General features: G+C 37.1%; 1 long non-coding RNA gene and 1 pseudogene across 1 annotated transcript; both read right to left on the reverse strand.

Annotated features, from left to right (window-relative positions):
- Window positions 1–462: 462 nt before the first annotated feature.
- LOC113098429 (HEAT repeat-containing protein 5A-like) lies at window positions 463–22037 on the reverse strand (annotated as a pseudogene).
- Window positions 4409–14294, reverse strand: LOC113098432 (uncharacterized). Its single transcript, XR_003289019.1, has 13 exons — window positions 13974–14294; window positions 11691–11921; window positions 11316–11487; window positions 9265–9323; window positions 8874–8982; window positions 8599–8790; window positions 7856–7986; window positions 7564–7770; window positions 7128–7283; window positions 6869–7051; window positions 6316–6406; window positions 4748–4916; window positions 4409–4469 (listed from the first exon to the last, which is right to left on the reverse strand). It is a non-coding gene; the product is annotated as an uncharacterized LOC113098432 (long non-coding RNA).
- Window positions 22038–22420: the final 383 nt, after the last annotated feature.

The following is a 22420-nucleotide window of genomic DNA, read 5'->3' on the forward strand; positions in this document are numbered from 1 at the left end:
TCACCTAGATTGCACAATTGTAGAAAGTAAACAGTGACACTTACTCTCTGAAATCAAGCACTGTTTTAGTAGGTAAACGTTCATCTTGAAAACTTTGAAATGCATTATTAATTTTATCTAGTGATCCTAGCAGACTGGACATGTCCAAATAAGGACATATTCCAGGTTCTACTGTGAATTAAAACCAGTGCAACTCTTAAAGCAAAACTAGATTGTATTCGTCCAGTATATTCAGAAAATAAATGTCAATCTTGCCCTAATTTTTAATTTGTACATTTTACAACATGCAACATATATAGTACAGTTACAAATGCATAATTGCACTTGATCATCACTGCTTCTAGCAGAAAGCAGCAGCTTAAGTTTATAGGAACAGGCAATAAACAATGGTCCAATATTAGCTGAAAAACTTCCATTTGCATTGAAACTTGTTTTTAGTGCGATACAAATTGATATTGACAGTGAAAAATATTAACTGTTACGAGTCAAAATCGACATAAAAAATTAAATTATTTGATGAAGTGAAAATTATGAAAAGTCAAATATATATATATAAAAAAAATACTTTATTACTCAGTTTCAACTTAGTATGTCACAATTTTGACTTATTGTCTCCAAAATACCAAGATTTTATTTTCTTATGTGGCAGAAATAGACTTCCATATGAATGCGTACTGCAGGTATATTCACATATCAGTGCAGTGATGTCATGCAAATATATGTTTGTAATGCTTTATCATGAATATGCATTCAGAACACATGCAACTATCTCTAAGCAACTTAAAATATTTCATATATGTTAAATGTACAATATTTAAATGCACTAGAACTGTATATGTAAAGTCAGCAGATAACTGATTACCAGCAGTGCAGTTGGTCAGGTTGAATTGTGAGCTGCAGCAAGGTAACCATTAAAACTAGCAAATTGTTTATATAAATGTTAGTCCTATAAAATTCACTCCCATGGTTCAGCTGTTCTGCTTTTTGTGAAACACACTTCACCTTATTTTCTGAGTAAATATGTATTAAGTTCCTCATAGAGGTTAATGCAGTTGTAAAACTGACTACAATTACTAAAAACTAATTTTAAATTGATTTATCTTTAAAAACAAAGCTGATTACAACACCACCTCAAGATTGCACAATTATAGAAAGTGAACAGTGACACTTACGTTCATCTTGAAAACTTTGAAATGCATTATTAATTTTATCTAGTGATCCACCTCAACATTCATTAAAATCATAATACTCGTATCATATCCAGTCAGGAGGATTCACAGGAAACTGATCTTTAGTTGAATGCTTGGCGTGTTTTTGCTAATGATCCGAGTTGTTTGTGCCTTAGTGTTCATGCTCTCCTTGTTGCCCTTGACGGCTGCCTCCAGCCTGGCTTCCATGTGCGGGGTGGAGGCCATCAGTGCATTGAAGACAGCCGAGTGCTGGGGGCCCATCCACATGAGGTCTCCTAAAGCAGACTTGTGCAGTGAGCGAGAGGCTGCCGGAGCCGATGCCAAAGCATTCTCATCAAGCTGGAGAGAGATGAGGACGAGCAGCAGCACAGCCACCAGCTGTAGACCTGCAAGGTTAAAACACATACTCAGTGCTTGGTGTCCTTATAATATTGAGTCTGATTCTATACAACACTATAATATTTCGCTAAGAGTAATTAAAAAAAAAGACATTCATAATTAATTCTTCTTGGTTTTATTTTATGATATCATAACTTAGTTGTTTGGGGCTATAACTTGTAAAGATTTCCAGTCACTTACAGTGGGTTTCATCAGCAGCAAACACTAGTGCTTCCAGGGCTCGGATGGCATCTTGCACGGCCTGTAGCTCTTCTGGGCCTTGCAGACGACTCTTTTCAACCTCCTGCAGTTGTGACACCAAATAGCCACCCAGAGCTAGAATAAATGGCCTGGTTCACCGGTGCTGGGCCTTGGAATAAAGATACGAGCAACTGATAACTTCTGCTCAAGCACCTTAATGGGAAATGGCTAGAGAACAAGAGAGTAGAGAAGAATACTCAACAGTTTTTTTCTTCTTTAGGAATTGTAGCAAAGATCCTCATTTAAATAGACAGATATTACTGTTCAAAATGTTTGGGGTCGGTAAAATAGTTTAAAAATGTTTTAAAAGAAGTCTCTTCTGCTTAACAAGGCTGCATCTATTTGATCAAAAATACAGCAAAACATCAATAGTGTAAAATATTTCAATTTAAAAGAACTGTTTTCTACATTAATCATTTTAATGTGTGATTTATTCCTGTTACACTGTTAAAAAATTACTGTAAATTTTACAGTAAAATACTGGCAGCAGGGTTGCCAGCCAGGTACTGTAAATTTTACAGTAGTCGTACTGTAATTTAATTTACAGATTTTTCCTGTATTCTCAATTACAGTAAAATTCTGTAAATTAAATTACAGTAAGACTACTGTAAAATTTACAGTAACTGGCTGGCAACCCTGCTGCCAGTATTTTACTGTAAAATTTACAGTAATTTTTTTATATTTTGTATACTGCATTTTTACAAAAAAATATATTATATACTGCATTTTTAATACATTGTATATGGCATTTAACAATTATTTAAATAGCAAATGCACACTTTCAAGTAGTTTACTGTGCAAAGCAATTCTTTGAAAAAAAGCATATGTGTATTTGCTATATTTAAAGTATGTAAAATGATAGCATACAATATATTTTCCCTATTGCTGACTTAACTTTAACTGCATAAAGTGTTATATAATGCATAACTTAATTCACCAAAAAAATATAAAAAAATAACATTTTTAAAATCTAAAAAAAACAGGTCAAAATGTTATATATCACTTTCAAATTTACATTAAAAAATGACATAAAAAGTATATTATTTTGAACTCATTTTTATTTATTTTAAAATTATTTCATTTTTTTTTAAATGGATATGAAATTTTGGCATGATTTCTTTTTTATTACTTGGAACATAATGGCCATCATGGACCTTGACACAAAGAAATATTCAAACTGCGTTATAACCGAAACATGACCAACATGGTCATATTAAAACAGTTCACCCAAAAGTGAAAATTCTGTCATTTCTCACCCTCATGTCATTCCACACCCTTAAAACCTTTGTTCATCTTCACAACACACATTAAGATATTTTTTATAAAACCTGATGGCCCAGTGATGCCTACATTGCTAGCAAGATCATTTCCCTTTCCAATGCCCAGAAAGGTACTAAAAACATATTTAAAACAGTTTATGTGACTACAGTGGTTCAACCTTAGTGTAATGAAGCAATGAAAATACTTTTTGTGTGCCAAAAAACTAAATAATGACTATTCAACAGTATCTCGTGATGGATGACACTGCTTCATGAAGCTTCAAAGCTTTATTAATCTTTCAGTTCAAATCAGAGCATATCAAACTGCCAAAGTCACATGATTTCAGTAAATGAGGCTTCGTTACGTCATAAGTGTTTTGAAATTTCAATGGTTCGTGTGACTTTTGCAGTTTGATACACGTTCTGAGCAAATGATTTGAAACAAAAGATTCGTAAAGCTTCTAAGCTTCATGAAGCAGTGTTTTGAGATCGCCCATCACTAGATATAGTTGAATAAAATCGTTGTTTTGGGAGATGGGGGTGGGGGGGGGGGGGTTGGCAAAAAAAGTATTCTCGTCGCTTTATAATATTTAGGTTGAACAACTGTAGTCACATGAATTGTTTTAAATGTTTTAGAGGCTTTCTGGGCATTGAAAAAAAGAAATGATCTTGCTAGAAATGCACGCTTCACTGAGCCACATCTTATTATGTGTTGTGAGGATGAACGAAGATCTTACGGGTGTGAAACGACATAAGTAATTATTGACTTAATTTTCATTTTTGGGTGAACTAATCCTTTAAAAACCACAAAGACATTTTCAGATAGCTATCATCATTAAGGAATAGACCAATATTGCCAAACAAGTCATACAAAAAAAAGTGATGCATGACTGACCGGAAGGAGCCGCGCACTTGCAGAAGTCATACAAACTTTCCATCAAACAGATAAAAATCAACCAAATAACAATTATGCTCCAGATGAAGTTCCATCCCAGGATTCAAAGTGTGACTAGAAATATTGAAAAGAGTAAAGAGGACAATACATTAGATATATTACAAAACATAATAATACTTTCAGAAACAAATAGGGGGAGGACAGATACAGTCAGAGACAGATACAGGGATGAGAGGTACAGTCAGAGAGAGACAGAGGGATGAGAGGTACAGTCAAAGGCAGATAGAGAACAATAAAAGGAAGACGCAATCTTGGTGTGTGTGTATCCTTACATTTCAGAAATTCCATTGGAATTTGCACAGAAGAGTGGCAACATGTGGGTTGACTGCCACACATTTTCTTCTGTATCACTTGTCCTGTTTTTATTTCGATGGCACTTTTCCCTTGGCTTTGGGTCCTCTCTCTGGATTTATGCCCACAAAGCACCTAAAGGGTCATGAAACAGACAATATGTAATTAAGAGCGGTTTTAGGACCTCCAAGAAAGTTGGAGATGTCCACTAATAATAAAAAAAAACATATTTAACTCAATAGCTTGCTGGTGTTAAATAGGGAGACAAATATATTCTCTTCTCGAGTTAAGACACATTGTTTTAAAGGCATCAACAGAAATAACACTGATAACATAACATTATTAAAAGGAATGTTCTGATATAACTTATCTATAAAATGCTGGTTCTGAAGTTGTTAGAATTCAACCATTACCTTTGAATGAACTCCAAGGTACACACTGCTTCCTCCTGATACTCAAGATTAAACTAGTAATTAGCAGCAAACAGAGTGGCAAGGCCGGACAGGAAACTGGGCTGAGTGCCCTCACACACCACCTCGCCTTCAATACTCAGCATCCAGTGCCCATTTGTCAAAGTGTCTCCTAAAACAATCAATATCACAATAGTAATTAATACCTATACCATTTTTTTTTTTTTTTTTTTTTTGTATTTCAGATTTTTACATTTACATTACATACTATATTTAGTAGGGGTGGGATAAAAATGTGATTCTTAAATGTATCCCAATGCATAAGCAGACGATTCTGAACTGATTCACAAATGTCAAAAATAAATTTTCTAAACGTTAATTAATGTAATGTTGACGGAAAGTAAAAGGCGGATCTCTGAAACGCGGAAGTGCATGCCCAGACAGTCTGTGACATGCAAATATTTCTTTTACTGTCTATGGTGTGTATCCACTGGCGCAGAGCAAGCGTTTTGAGACCTATAACGTTACTTGAGCGTTTTCAGTCCATTTAATGGAAGTTGAGCTTCCATAGTTGCATATGGTTTGTGGTGGATCGATTATGCAGCAAAATGCCTCCTAATGTGAAACAGACTGCAAGCACTTTGTTTTTTTCTTCCTGAACCTTCTGGTTGTTCGTTCATTTGAAATGACTCGAAAAAAGATTAGTTCATTTTGCTGAACGAGACTCAAAAGTCCGATTCGGTAAAATGATCCGAACTTCCCATCACTACAACTGATGATAAGATTCAAGTCATAGACGCAATAAAACAACTCGTTTGTTTATTGGTCAGTGTCGCGCATGATCAGTTCATTTGTTCAAGTGTCACCGCACTGATAAGGTGCCTTTGTGCACCCTGTGCCAAAATACACACAAGATTTGCCGGCCGACATAAATATAGACACATATCTATAAATAGCATATTTAATAATTTCAAGGAAAACGTATTTGGTCGCCCTAAGGTAATAAATTAGGCTAACTATACAAAGCAGACTTTATATCAAACAGATTTGTTAAAGTTTTCACATTAACGTTACCTGAAGTTAGCAAATGCTCAAAAAAAATCTACATCTCACTGGTCACGTTAACCTCTTAGAAAAGCACCACTGAGAATTTATATGACACACACATCCTCCGTGAGCGACCCTGACTGACCGCGAGGCTTTAGAAACGCGTTTTATTTCGGCGCCCGTGTTAACAGATGACTGCATGTGCAAAGTTGTTTTACATCATAAAATAATCACGACGAAGTGTGCTGATAAACACTAAGTTACAGTGAATATAAACTATTAGCACTGAAACATGTCATTCATAACGAAGGATTCCAGAGATTTTCTGTCCATGGCTGCTATAGCGCCGGGGGATGTGTGAAATCCTACCGCGACCGCGCTACTGAAACCCCGCGCAATTCTGCCTCGCGCCCCGCGGACGGATGATGCTTGAATCTGGGGTTACCAATATAATCCGCGAATGTAGATGCATTCATATACTATAAACTACCAAACAAGAAATATAAAAAACTGAAGTCACTTACCAGAGTTGTGAATCACTCCTCTTGTCTTTAACGTTAATCTCCTCGACCGTTGACGATGCGGCTCCGAAGATTTGAAATTTACAGCAAAATTCTGTAAATTTGAGTCAGACCTACACGTGACCCCAGAAAGCATTGCAGTTTACAGCAATATGCTGTATTATTAAAAAACAGTCCGCGGCTGTAAAATAATGCTGTAATTTTTACAGCAATTCATTACAGTGTAGGGTAAAGGTTAATTTTCAGCATCATTACTCCAGTCTTCAGTGTCACATGATCCTTCAGAAATCATGCTGATTTGCTACTCAAACAAAACATTTCTTATTATTATCAATGTTGAAAAATAGTCGTGCTGCTTGATATTTTTTATGGGAACTTTAATGCTTTATTTGCATATATTTGAACTCTTTTGTAAAATGTAAAAGTCTTTTTTTTGATCAATTTAAAGTGTCCATGCTGAAAGAAAGTATTAGCTTATCTATTAATTAATAAAAATAAAATAAAAAAATTGACCCCAAGATTTGGAACTGTAGTGTAAAAATCCCTCTTCACTCACCACAGGGTCCTTAGATTCCAGACTGGCTCTGAATGTCTGGATCCAGCACGTCTGCAGGGACTCAACTGTGGTCTCCTCAGCACTGGCGTACAGCAGGAAGATGGTGAGAGATGTCAACACGGTGACCTCATCTACTCCAGGCTCCATTTTATCCATCCAAAACAATCCATGAAAAACCAGAGACTGTTCCCCAAATAAACATGTTGATCACACACACAGACAGATTGTGTTTGATGAGAGAGAGATGAGGGAGAACTACCTGTATGCAGTGCACATCGCAGCAGTTCAGTCCAGGCCCAAGACTCTTCTCAGCTCTGCTCGTGGGCCTGCAGGATGCCTGATACCAGCTGTCCACTCTCTGCTCCGACAGAGCCCTTCACCGCCTCTCTCAACACCCCCAGCAGCAGATAGAGCACTGTGGAGAGAAGAATAAAACACTGTCAGATTTCGGATTATTCATAGATTCATAACAAATAAAAAAGAGAGACATTTCATATTAAAGTCTAACAAAATGTTTGATAGAGGATAAACCAAACGAACTGTATTTTGTTTCATGTAACGTAACCTTCTAATAGAATAAGATAAAAAAAAGTGTAATTCCTAAATTTACTAAAGAAAATGAAAAGTGGGCTGGAGGAAAGATTTCTCATAATCTGAAAGCTGCTATGGCCGCAGTAATTCTCTGGACCTCTTACCCTCTGGTGAACAGATGGAGGGCAGTTCTGAGCAGATGTGACGAGTCTACAGTCAGTGTTGCTGAGGGAGCAGGTCTGTCCTCCCTGCCCTGTAGGGCTGCCAGCCAGTTTGGGGCTGAGCTATGGAAGCTTTCTCACAAGAGAGACTAGTGTCTCACCCCTCACCAAACTCAGGAATAGTTTCCTTCTCTGCTGCACCATCATCAACTGATCCAATACAGCAGACAAAGATGAATTCAGGGGGTTATTTATGCTTTACACTGTTTGAGCCAAAGTAGTTCTAGAAACTTACCCTCTGCGCTGCAACATTTCTCTTTGACATAATCCGGAGCAGCACAAACAATCTGTTTCACCAGTTCCAGCACAGCCGGTTGAATGCTGGGAGATTCCCGAGTGAATGCTGAGCAGCTCCACACTCAAAGCCTACAGAGAAAACACCATACACTTGTCAGGAACACAGAGTGACTAACAGGAGAGACAAACTAGAAAAAATAAATAAACTAAACATTGAGCACATGGGGAAAACAATTCCCAAAACACAAATCTCAATACATTACAGACTTACAGTATTTACAATGGCACAACTTTCAAAACTGTTTTATTACTGTTATGTCAACTGAGGGTTTTTTTTTTCTGAAAAAAAAAACAACGTCTGACAGCTGAACAATCTGTATGTTTAAATTACTAATTTTAAAATTAAACTACTATTCAAAAGTTTGGGTTTATATTATACCTTTACTCAGCAAGGATGCATTAAATTGATACAAGGTGACAGTACAGACACTTGTAATATCAAAAAGACTACCTTTTCAAATAAATTCTGTTCTTTTGAACAATTCATCAAAAAATCCTAAATGTAATAATGGTATGAGTTTTTTTTTATTTATTTATTTTTATCTGGTTGCACTAGAGGCACATACATTAGACACAGTTATTATTCATAACACTAATATCAAATCTAAAAATAAAGAAGTATATCTACTTATTTTCCATTAGGTAGGTGTGTGATCTGAGAAACAGAGTGTGAGTGGTGACCTGTGGAGGGGAGCTGACTGGAGTATTGTGAGGGCAGGGTGAGCAGGGCATGGTCCTGAAGGGCAGCCAGCCACAGGCGGCTCAGTCTGGACATGTTTGAGCAATCCAGCCCCTGCTGGACCTGCAGTCCCAGCCTCATCATTCTGCTGCTGAAGATGGCTGCCCGGAGCCCTGTACCGCTGTGATATACACCTGTACAGACACATAGATTTACTCAGACACAGGTGAGTGTGAAAAATTAACAAAATGAATATTTGTGTGATGGTGTTCAGTACCTCTTCCCAGGCTTTGAGCTTTGGCGAGAGAGGAAGCCAAAAGCTGATGTACCCTTCTCAGGTCACGCAGGTCGCTGATGACCCCACTGGCGATCCATGCACTGCAAACCTGAATGGCAACAAAAGAAACTATATCAGATGAACTCATGTCAACTCGAGATATTTGAAAACAAGCATGAAGCAGGTTCAAGAGGTTAAAGTGTAAAGATTGTTTTGGGAATTTTCATGCAACAAAAGGAACATATTTGGGATGCCCAAATTTGACCGTGACAAAATATATAACTTAAGATTTGAAACAGTGTTGGGTTACATGGAATTTGCTGGTAAACGCAAAGGAACAGAAAAGTGCATCATTATAGATAACAATGGTTAAGTTCTTTAAAAAGCACACCTGGCAGACTTTAGGAGGGGCGTCCACAAGGAAGGCAGGTCTTTGAGTGCAGCTCCAACCTACAACATCAAACAACATTCAGTATTTAAACCAGCCCAATCAAATGTTTGCCTTAGACATCTTCTGATCTAAAAGTTTATGCTAAAATAAGTACTGTAGATAAGTCGTACCTATGTTTGGATGTCTATACAAAAATTTTATTCAAATAAAAAACAAGAGTGTGAATAAGTCAATAGGTGCCCATAACATACTGTACCTGTTTCAATACTGTTCCAAGGATGCATCTTATAATAGTGGCTGGGACAAAGGCAATATAAAATATAGCTTAGATGCTGCATACTTCCATTTATGCCATTTCATAGATTTTATATTAATTTAAATTGTGGAAAATAAAAAAAGTGTTCAGAACTTTTACTTCAATGTATACATTCATTAAATGAAACGTCAATGCAAAATTAGTTTAAAAAAATTGCATTCACACTTGTACATACACTGCCACTGGAATTTTGGAGACATACATACATATATATATATACATATATATATATATATATATATATACATATATACACATATATATATACACATACATATACATATATATATATATATATATATATATATATATATATATATATATACACATACATATACATATATATATATATATACACACATACATATACATATATATATATACACATACACATACATATATACACATACACATACATATATACACATACACATACATATATATATATATATTTCCCTATTAAGCAAAGACACATTAATTCAAAAGTGACAGTAAAAACTTTTCAAATTGCTGTTCTTTTCCCACAAAACACACCTGCTATTTTTGTGTATCAAAAACAATAAAAAAAAAAAAATTTATTGAGTACCAAATAAACATATTAGAATGGTTTCTAAAGCATCATGTAAAACTGAAGACTGGAGTAATGACATCACAGGAATAAATTGTTTTAATATATTATATCAAATATATTATTATTTTAAAACAAAATACAGTTATTTCTGTTTTTCTGCATTTTTTATTAAATAAATGCAGCCTTGGTGAGCAAAAGGGATACTTTAAAAACATATTACTGAACCCAAACTTTTGAACATTACTGTACTTTTTATTGTCCAGTCATTTTATATACTATACAGGATTGATGGCCTGCAAGCAAACTTGACTGTGTAAGTTTATTATGCCTAAATTAAGTGTACAACATTCTAGCACGATACCGAAGATGTTTCACGACATCACTGTTTGAAACGAGGCCCCCCACTATGCACATAGATAACCTAATGTAGTGTAAGAGATACAGTTTCTCACATGCATGCACACAGACATGCACATGCACCAAGTACCAAGAGACTGATGAATAAGCTCAGGTACTTCTGAGGGGTTCTAAGAATAACAGCTGAGCTTTACTCTACAGCTCAGAACATAAAGTTCAAATATCCTCTAGTTTAGCGGGCAGTCTTCAAAATATATAAACAACTGATGATGCAACGAAGTTCTCATAATGTTTGTCTGAAACTGTAAAAGCTACATTTGTGCCTACAACTAATAATTTAATAATGATTAAATTGAATAATAATAATGATAATTCAACAAAATGTTATTTTGAATTAGATATCTTATTTTTTATACACAATTAATTTAACTTCCTATAAAATAACATATAATATTACATATATTATAAGATGTGATGAAGTCGGGGTTTCTGATAATATTTTCCATCAATCTTCTCCTGAAGTTGAGAACCAGAAGTGGTATGTTTAGGAAATTTCAGCACAACCAATCAATCAATAAAAATGTGAGAAAAAAGGGTCCATACATAAAAATAAATGAACAGTTTGCAGGGGCCTGCTTCCTACAATTACATTTGCAATAAGGATCATTCATTCAAAGGCATTTAGGAAATATCCTATTTAAGTTTGTTCTAGCCAAGCAATTGCGTTCTTTCAACACTTTTCTGGGCATATGAAAGTGTACAAAGTTGATTTTAATACTGGCTGAATAGGACTAAGTTCATGCTCACATTGCTTGACATGGCTCCAGAATGACATGTCCAGGGAACTCAGGCTCTGGCACACTGAAGAATTTCTGGATAGTGACAAGCAGTGTTTGTAAACCAGCCAGTCGGAGCTGATCGCTGTGGTCTGTGGCTGCTATGAAACCCATGCAGTCTGCCAAGTGGAGAACCAGGAAATCTGAGAGACAGAAGGGGTGCTGGTATTAACAGTGTTAACAAATGTATATAAATCAATCCAGAAGGTGGCGCTAAGATCCAGTGATTTACTGAACACATCAAGAAAGACATCCCAGTATACAGTCACAGCAAATACACAAGGAATTTGGATAAGAATGGAAATAAAAGAAAAAAAATTCTAACAACAGAAGTGACGTGTCTAACCTGCAGATTCATGTAAACGCTGTTCTTGAGCAAGTGTCATGTTGAAGTGAGCCCTGTCTCCATTCTCACACTGTGCTATTATACAACACACACACACTCCATGGAAAACACACGAGTGGACCAGCGCAGGTTATTGAAGGGGCCGCTGGATTCAGTCTTTGCGAGGAATGCAGAGGAGTGGTCATCGATCTCCATCCTCCTCCTGTTGAGTTTCTACAGCAGCAGCTGCAACTGAGTCGTAAGAATAAGACCATGAAAAACTCAATACTCAAAGGATGCAACTGTTTGCAAGTCAAACTAACAAAACACTGATAAAAACAATTTGTCATGAACCTGTACACAAAGTTCACAACATTTTAAGCCAATCCAAAGGCCTTTTCCTGAATCCTGAATAGGATTAAAACATATTTCACTTAAGATAAAGGAGATAAAGTGTCCTGAGATGAAATATTACATAAGATCTTTATATTCGTATAGTCTTACGACTACCAACAATGAGTTGTGAATCAAGTCTTGTGAAATAAAAATAAAAACTGGCTGAAATTATTTAATCATACAGCACACCTCTGATATAATATTATAATAATATTATAATTATATTATTTATAATATAAAACATAAAAGTTCAGACTGAGAGCAAGTAGATGAATTCAGAAAATGAGCACATTTCAAATGTGATAATCACTTCATCACATTTTCCACAACATAATCCAGACAAAAGTGCAAAAAACACTCAGCAGACAGCTGCGTTCACATCAAAGTTAGTTTAGTTATGTCCAAATGATCCCATACAAACGCTCTTTCAGTTTAGAGAAGGACAGAGGGAGAGAAGAAAGGGACAGCAGGGCTGCTGTCAAGGCTTGTTTGGAGCTTTAAATGATGTGACGAGCAAACTGTTTGAAAAGAACAGAACTATAGATCAAACCATTTAAAAATAGAGTATGTAAAACAAAGTGTGTTTTTTCTCAACTACTGTCTAACAATGTCTAAACTTGTGAGTGTGTGTGTGGGTGTGCACGCAGTTGTGTGAGAAACAGAGAAAGGGAGAGAGAGAGAGCAATGGACTGAAGCTCTTATAGTAATAAAGCTAATTGCTTGAATTGGCATGAGGCCACAGCTGTGGATGTGGATGTCATGTGCACTGTGTGGGTGGTCAGTGTTAGAAAAGAACAAGCCAAGCGAACCTAATCCTTGGCATTAGCCCTGCAGTTAGAGGCAGTGCCAATGTCTTCTGCTGAAGCTCAAAACCAGACCCTTCTTGAGTTAGTTTCACACTGGGGAAAATGACAGGACGACAACAGAGCGTAATTATACAGAGAGAGACGCAAGAGAAAAAAGGGAATATGAAGTGCAAACAAAGGGAAGGGAATAAAATAGCGTGACAGCAGAGAGACAGACTAAACATACCAACAAAGAAGAATCCAATAAGACTTCATGTACAAGAAAGCTGAAAACATCACGGTAACTACAGAGCAGGGCAAAGCCAGGCCCCTGAACACTCACTCCGATTTCATTTCATTAATTTTTTCATTTAATATATCAATTTAATTATCGGTTATCTGCCATTAAATGAAAATAATTATTACCTTGTAAACATCTGCCAGGATGTTAATATCTACTATTCCTTTATGGAAAAAGTCTTCTCAAACCATCTGCCTAAACCAAACTGAAATTCTGCTTGTACATTTACCCTAAATAAACACTGTAACAATTAGAGACAACTTGAAAAAAGTATCTTTCCTTGGTTGAGTGAATAATTCATTGTTTGTCTCAAAATGAAAAAAAAAAATCTTTCATAACCTTTCATTTCTATTTATCCACTTTCGAACCTACTTTACATTTTTGCTGTTAACTCAAGCTGCTAGGGGGTGAAAATGTATATTAACCAATAATATAACAGCCTATCATTAACATTTTTATCGAATTCTGGTCAAACAAATATTATTTGTCCACTGTGTGTAATTTATCAGAAATGTGTTCAGTTAAATGTCTGTTGTTCAGGATGATTATGAGTGTTAAGTGCATTGATGATGAACTCAGAGACTGGGCACCAGGCCGGCCAGATTGACAAATCTGCATCTGCTGGAGGCAAGAGACCAGACTGTCCCAAGTGTCCTGCATCACAGCACAGCCCACCAAACACGAGCTCCTCACTGCACACACACCTGCACCCTCACCTGGGGACAGTTTACATTAAATGAGCAGAGACAAAAGAGTGTGCAAAGGTCTCACCTGCATGATGACAATGTGTGAGTGTGTCTATGGGTAAATAAATGTGAGCACCTTGCATATCATGTCCCACGGAGGTGATGAGGGTATTAAATCAGCGGCCCAGGCTTTGCTGTACTTCCACATGTGTGTGTGGCGTTGAGAGCAGCAAACGTTGCAGCAGATTGAAACTAGCCTCCAAGTGACTGTGGTACAATGTGCCTGCTAGATCCACAACCGTGAAAAGAGCATGGAGAGCCCACATCTGCATACATGCAAATAGTTCAGTGAAAGGTTAGTGCATTGGTCTTCCTGACAACCCTCTATATAAGAAAGCACATCAATGGTATCCTGATTTATTTATTATAGTGATAATAAACAGTCATGTGGTCTGTGAACAGACCTGAACGTCAGGTGAGGTCCTGTCCTGGGACAGGGTGAACAGGACCCCAACACAGGCACTAAGGTAGTGAGGGGAGCTAATCCCACTTAGGTAACGGTAGACAGCGCCGAGTGCCAAAGCATCACTCGCTGTCTTCAGTCTAAAACACATTTACATTAATTTCAAAACCATATTCTTTTTTTTTTACACTAAACTTGTCATGCACGCACTTGTCAAAGTTTATAAGTGTGATGGAAACAGTGAAACTGGGGTTATTAAGAACTTGCACAAGCCTGGGTAAACCCTCCACAGCCATGCAACGCAACAGAGGGTTTGGGCCCTCTAGCGCCCCCAATAGGAGAGACAGTGCTGGTCTTTGAACCTCCTCTGACCCCAATTCCCTCCGACTTGATGCTAAACACTATATGGCAAAAGAAGGACAGGGGGAGAGAAACAAAGTGTCTTAACATGGTGTGAATGCAGTGATTTTAAATGGCTTCTTACCTTCAAAGTGCAGCAGAAAGCAGCAGCTACATGGATTTGAACAGTCTCCTGCCGGGCTCCTTTCAGCTGATGCACAAACTCACAGAACTGCTCTAGGAACTAAGCCCTGGGAAATACAACAAATGTACTTGGTTGGAATATTTTCCCTAGAGATGCAGTATATGTATGTACCAGTTTATCAGCCAATATTACAGACTTTGTTGATATTGGATATATTTGGGTGAACTGTTTATGCCACAGTTACATCATTTAGATTAAGTGAGAATTCGATGAAGCAAATGACAAATTAAACTCTAAAACCACTAATAATAAATAACTACTTAAAATAAATATCCATACCATACATCACAATGTTTGGATGCCTAGATTTATTTATAATTACAGATTTTTGGCTTTTAGCATTCCTTCATGGTAAATGTTTTGCACTGTGAGGCGTATTAATTTTCAATCATAATCATCCACAAAGACCTAAATTAAAAGAAAATAAGTGAAAATAAAAAAGGTGTAAATGCATTTTTGGCGAGTATTTAATTCACTAGATACCCGAAAAAAGGGCATTGTCATGTTGTTTATGAAATCTAAACTTTTTTTTAATGAAAATAGCATGATTAAAGCACTGACATTATTTCAGTCATTCATTTATCCATTATAGTTTAAAAAAAATTGTTGTTTATGATTTCAAAGCTGTTCTTCTCTAAAAATCCTCTTTGAAACAGATATAAAATTGTAAAACTGTAAAAATCTAGATTAAAAAAACATGTTATCTTTGTTGCACTTCTAACAATAAAACAAACATTAAAAAAATAATAATCTAGACAAGCTGCTAGTGGGATGAAAGATGAACTGCAAGCGGACTGATGGCCCCATATGATCAGAATCATTTTCTCTCCACTGCTATGTTTAATAATGCATGGGACATGGCCAGAACAAACCCCAATTATGCAAATGCATGCAGATGTCTGGATGTAAATTTGGCTAGGCTGCATAAGAAAGTGCTTCAAAAACGTCTCTGGACCTCATCAAGGCCAGTTCCCACAAGCATTCACTATCAGTAAAAGTATAATTTACTCTTAATAATCTAAATATCTTTAAAATGTTATGTTGGTTAACATTAGTACATTCACATTTTAGTGAATGTAACATAAAACAAACAAACAAACAAACTACATAAATCATTCATAAACTGGAATGCAACATTAGGTAAATGAAAGCCACTATAGAGTTGAGGGAAACAAACTAGTAAATAGCCAGCTTCATCTGAGAATTTTAACTATTCATCATCATTCATTCATTACCTGTTCATTTGCACATGTGAAGCATTATGAAGCGTACTGCTTAAATGAAGGTCCTATATAAAGAGACTTATTGAACTGAAGTGTTTTCTTTCAAATGAACTGAACTAAAAGCACTCCAATCAAACAGCGACAGCATAAAAATGAATGACAGAAACCACAACACTCAAGCAGCCCTCTGAAAGGAGTCTCTGTGGAGACAGTGGACGTACTTCTGCTGAATTCCCAGGTGGGGGAAAATCCCCTCAAACAGCTAGAGAGCTGCTGCTGTTAAAGCAGAGGCTTGAGGGAGGGGGGTAGGAACTTCCTGGGCTTTCTCAAAGATGGTACCCTACCTCCTGAACAACCATGGAGCTTTAAACAGACAGAAAACACAATGAGATTCAAAATGAAGTGTGCAGTAACTAAGCATTGACTGCACATTAACAAGGCTATTTCTTTGATGATTAGGCTGTGATCTGACCTGTTCCTCAATGTAGTGCTGATCCACATCCTGCAGTGCCAGGTCTTGGCTGCAGCACAGGGAGGGCAGCAGGTTCAGGTCAGCACATGCTGTGATTTCTGGCCCGGTCAGATCATTCAGCAGCTGCTTCAACACTGTGTCAAAGCTCTCTGAGCCAACACAACACAACCAAACCACAATAAACAAATAAATACATATTTGGGTAATCAAACAGTCCAATTGTCATATGTTACTGTAGGATAGGAAAATAAGTATCCTAATCAGCTTTCTTAAATTTCAAAGCATAATATACATGGGTGACTTACATGTACTGTTTCTGTAGCACATTAAGTAAGGGATAATGTACAGTCAGCCAGCCATTTTCACAAACCAAACCCTGATAGGGTGAACCAAACTGAACCTTTTGGACTTGAAAGTCCCCAACTGTCTAACACAAAATCCCCCAGCTCCCAATCAATATATTTTCTTTTGTATTTCTGCTGTAATTCTGACAATTCAAACTTTTTTATTAACACATACTGTGAGTCTTGATTAAAATGCATAAAAAAATCAACACATCTAGTCCAATGAACTTCCTCATTTCAGAATTTGCTGACCTTCATATCTTTTAGGCTGAACCATTGTGAGGATCTGATACACTCGAAGTGCACCACCAGACTCTTTACTGCTATAAAGGAGATGAAACAAGCTATGAAGACCAAACATCCTGTTTATTACTATTAGGAGTCAACAGTAAAGAACCTAAAACAAAGTTTATTACTGTGATGTCAAGGGAGTAAATCAGCAGATGGACTGGTGCATGTAAAAAATAGAGAAAAGGAGAGACATATGTGAGAAGATTCATAAAAGCCCTCACTGCACAGTGCTCCTGCTCGCCCCTCCAGGGTCACCTGCCAGGTGAAAGAGTCTCCATGCCGCAGCTCATTCTCCACGTCCTTCACAGACTGTGGAAAGGCACATTTCCATAGCAACAGCAATTGAGGTAAGTGATGCTCCATTACAGTCTGTCCTTGAATAAAAATACCAGAAAGAACAAAAAGGAGGTTTAAAAAATATCTGAAAACAGAAAATAAACCAGCACATTAGAGAATAAAGCTCTATTCCTGAATGAATAGTTCACCCAAAAATGCTGTACGGCTCCCAGAAGAGCTGCGATGACAGCACTGTAACCTGCCACAGCCTCTGGTCATGACTTCAGGGCATTTAGTCTCTGTGCACAGCGGTCTAGCAACACTGCCACCTGAGCAGGCATCCCTACAGCAACACACCACAGGCACCAGGCGGCAGCCAGTCCAGCAGATGGGCTGGGGTGAAGAAGAACAGAGATCACAGTGTCCAACCTCCCTGTCAGAAAAACAAAACAAAGAAACGAACAAGCAGTTTTAGTAAAGTTCAAGGCATCAGAGACGGACAATGTGAGCACTTTCTGAAATTGTTTTAAATCTGGTGTCTCTGAAGCAGGATGGATGTGTTGAATCTGCAGCTGTAGGTACATTTCTGCTCACTCCTTCATCCAGGCCTTACTGTGACACATCTATTAAAGAGCAGACACACTTACACAAAATCCAGAGATATTTCTATAGAACATGAAAAACATCTCTCTTTGATCCTGGTTCAAACTTCAGTATAAGACCATCAAAAAAGCATCACAAATGTGTAGTGCTAGGAGCAAGATTTTGTCACCAGTTTTATTGACAAAAATATTACAGCTATTTTTGAGATTACTGTAACTTTGTTAAAGGGCAATATTTGTCTCCCAGAATATTTTTACTGTTATGAGGCCATCATTTCTACTTATTTATTTAATACTTAACATCCTGTCCATCCAAGAGTTAAAATGTATTGGCATGAGCAGAATATAGAATTGCAATATAATAAACTACACTACTGTTCAAAATCTGGAGTTAGTAAAACTTCTTAAAAATGATTTTGAAAGACGTCTTATATATTCACCAAGGCTGTATTTATTTGAGCAAAAATACAGTAAAAACAGCAATATTTTATATTACAATACCAATATATTATTATACACATACCAGCACATGCTGACTAACTGTGACATCCGCAGGACTCACACGTATCTCCATGTTCCCCTCATGAAGAGCTGCGTCTGACAGGAACAGAAATGACAACTCAATGTCCAACGAAACCTAACTATTTGCCCTTGGCTGAGTTTCTTACCCACAACCCTCTTCTGTTTGCTGATCAATTGACAGATCTCTTTGGCATTAGCGATTTGAGCCTTCTCCCCCAGAAAAGTGCCAAGAGCGGCCAGCAGTATGAAGGAGACAGCATCTGCTGAGTATTGCGTCGCCCGTCCATGAGAGACACACACCATGAGAGGAGAAAGAAAACAGGAGAAGTGATTCTCCAGCCACGCGCCACCCACAATGGACACAAACACCACACATGTCTGTTTAAGAGAGAGAATTCTTTTTTCTGCATAACAGATAACTGATACATAAATAAAGACAGAAAATACTTTTTTTTTTATTATTACATAACCTTCATTTGTTCTTTTTTTTTATTTTTTTTACCCTTAACATAAAGCCAGTCATGCAGTGACTCAAAACACCAACATTCGGATCCGGACTGTAGGAGGGTTAGCGACCTGTGTGATGCCCACGCGCACATCTCTGCCGACTGAGCTGATCCCTTTCAACATGTCTCCACTGGCCTGCAGGAATCCGGCTCCACTAACCCGCAGGAAACCAGAACTCAGCAGCTCCATCACCTCCTCCAGGGAGCTGTGCTTAGAGCCTGGCCTCGGAGCTGAGAGCAAAGCCACAGGAACAGGGGAGGAAGAATGAACAGAAGAGAAGCGTGAGAGAGAGAGTGAGTGGATAAACGATAGAACAGATGGAATCGAGTGGGAGAGGAAAAAAAAGAAATCAGTATGTGGGTGACAGAGGAGAGGAGGGAATGATGTTCATCTCCATGATCTCCATGGGTAAATGATCAGCTCAGTGTCCTCTGATGAAGTTATTGAGATTACTGAATAAAATCCACCCACCTATGGCTTTTCTGGGCTCCAGTGCCGATGCTAATAAAGTGCCAAGCAGTTTTGAGATGGCGACTCGGACATCATAGTTTGAGCCCTCGAAGGCCCGGAAACAAAGAGTGGCCACATTCTCCAGCTCTGAGGAGCACAGGAAGACAGCCTCTCTCTGGAGCGCAAGAAGACACTATCAAAAAAAAAGAAAATAGTTCATTTCACAACTTCAAGATTCTAAACTAAAAAAGCAAAAATACACTGGTGATTATAGTAATATTTGAAATATTCAGGGGAATTTCTGACACTTCTCATCACTAAGAAGACACACCAAACTTCACACTTCCAAAAATAACAATGATGATAATACAAATACAAATAATAACAATAATTCACTCCACAAATGAATAGTAATTCTGGGAAGACTTGAGCAAAAAAAAAAAAAAGAAAAAAAAGAATATAAGCTTTTGTTTGGAATAAATGAAGAAATTCTATTAATCTTATAATATTTGCTATTCAATGGAAGAAGAATAAGTGTTTACACCACATCTAAAACCTCTAAAAGAAATACTAAATTAACATTCAGGATCCATATTTTAATTATATTGTGATACTGTGAGAATATAATAATGTAATAAGAATATTATAAACGGAATTGTGGTTGATATAAATATCAGTTAAAAATAAAGAAAGAACAAAATGTGTTTTTACCTTCAGTCAACTGATACATGTTTGAAAAAATGATTATTAACTTTTACTTAACTGTTACAAAATAACGCATTTGAAAAAAAATGCTATTCTTTTAAACTTTTCATTCAACAAAAACTCAAAAAATCACGATTTCCACTAAAATATCAAGCAATACGACTGTTTTCAACAATGATGGTAAGATCATAATAATGAATGTTTCTTCAAATCAGCATTTAGAATGACTTCTAAAGGATCATGTTACGCTTAAGAATGGAGTCAAAGTTGCCATAACTCAAATAAATTACATTTTCAAATATATTCATTTAGAAAAGAATCTTTCTTAATTGTTATAATATTTCATAATATAACTGGTTTTACTGTATTGCAGCCTTGGTGAGCATAACAGGCTTCTATCAAAAACATTTAAGTCTAGATGAAACTGAAGTTGTGATCGTCCTTTCTTCCTTATTGTGATGTATACTCGAGTGAAACAGCTTCTTGGACAACAACAAAAAATTAAGGCAGGATTGATTTGACCATCGGACGCTGATTGGGTCACTGGATCACTGAAGGGTTGCTGAAGGAGTGAGATTATTGTACAGTACATGTCATCAGAGACGAGATCAGATGTCATTGCAAGGAGAAGTGAAAGCTGATTAAAGATTATCAGGGCATATGAAAAAAATAAATTATGATGTGCACCGGGAAATCATTTATAATAAATACTACAGTCATAACAATTTTCGAGGACTTGGAAAAAAAAAAGTCCTGACCCCAAAAACTTTCAACAATAGTGTACTTCATCAGCTAACTGAAAAGTCCTAAGCAATTTGTGATGGTCATAATAAAAAAATACTGCATGTGATGATTCAAAACACCCGAGTCACCTGTTTGACCTCAAAACTGTGTGTCAGAAAAGGCATGATTTTTCAGAAGTCACACGTACCTCTGCGCTCTTCGTTGCTTTCAGAAGGTTTGCCATGGTCTCTTTAAAAGAGTTGATGAGCAGTTGACCCAGTTGCTCAAACAGCACACCCAAACAGGTCACATCTGCCCTGTAGGGAGCAATAAGTAAACTCACCGGCAGTGGATCATCTGCAGCGCAAGCGTCGGGTGTGCATGACGCATGCGTGTAGGAGAGCAGATTTATGACACTCACAGTCTTGTACGCAGGAAGCTGGGCGAGTCATCCTTGCTGTGATGATGTCAGTGCAGCGGTCCACAGTGAGGCTGCATGTGAAGGAGTCGCCCACTCAGTACACAAACGCCAGACATTGGGCCGGGAGAACTCGTCAGTACCGCCGTCAGCTGTTCTGTTTCACATTTGCCTGCCACACAAATACATGCAGACTCACTGTATAGCTGACGGCTGCTCTTTAATTTTGGTTTCTTGGAACTCCACCAATAAGAACCAGACAGACAGATCACTAGTTCATTCCAGGCTGAGAAACAGCCGGTGGAAAGGCAGACAAATAATCAGTCTGTTCAAAGAGGCTTGCATGTGTTTGTGAAAGAGAGAGAGAAAGAGAGAGAGAGAGAGAGAGAGAGAGAAAGAAAGAGACAGACAGAAGTGTCTCTTCTCAAACCGAGAGCTTATTGTCAGCACCCTCAACTCACCCGGTCTGTGCCAGCGAGTAGTTTCTTGAGGAAACGCAGCCACTCGGAGACAAACTCAGCCCTCTGGTGCTCTTGTAGTTGATTGCAGGCTTCTTCGTTTAGCAATAAACTATGAGCCTGTTCCATCTTCCTGTCTCTTCTCGCACTCCAGCTTTTCACCTGAGAGCTCGACCGCAGCGCCACTCACATCCAGACACCTTCATCCTCCCTGACATAAACCACAAGTTTAACTTAAAACCCCTAAATGGGGTTTTGTGCAAGGGGTCCGTGGAAAAGTTTACAGAAAAACAGTGTTTAAAACTAAAAAAGTGAATATAAATACATGATAAAAAAATAAATATATAAGCAAACAAATAAACAATTTATTCAGTTTTCGTTTTCATTTTAAAGTTTTTTTTTATATACATTTTTATTTCAGTTATAGTTTTTGCTAGTTTAGTACATCGGGTTAAACTAAATGAAAAAGAAAATTGTTGCTGTGGCAACTAGCTAAAATAAAACTAATTTAGGATATTTTTTAATTTAATTTATTTCAGTGAATGTATATTCTCTTAAGTAATTATTATTTTAAATGGTTTTAGT

The sequence above is a fragment of the Carassius auratus genome, unplaced genomic scaffold, assembly GCF_003368295.1.
Source record: "Carassius auratus strain Wakin unplaced genomic scaffold, ASM336829v1 scaf_tig00216558, whole genome shotgun sequence".
In the NCBI taxonomy this organism is placed as follows: domain Eukaryota; kingdom Metazoa; phylum Chordata; class Actinopteri; order Cypriniformes; family Cyprinidae; genus Carassius; species Carassius auratus.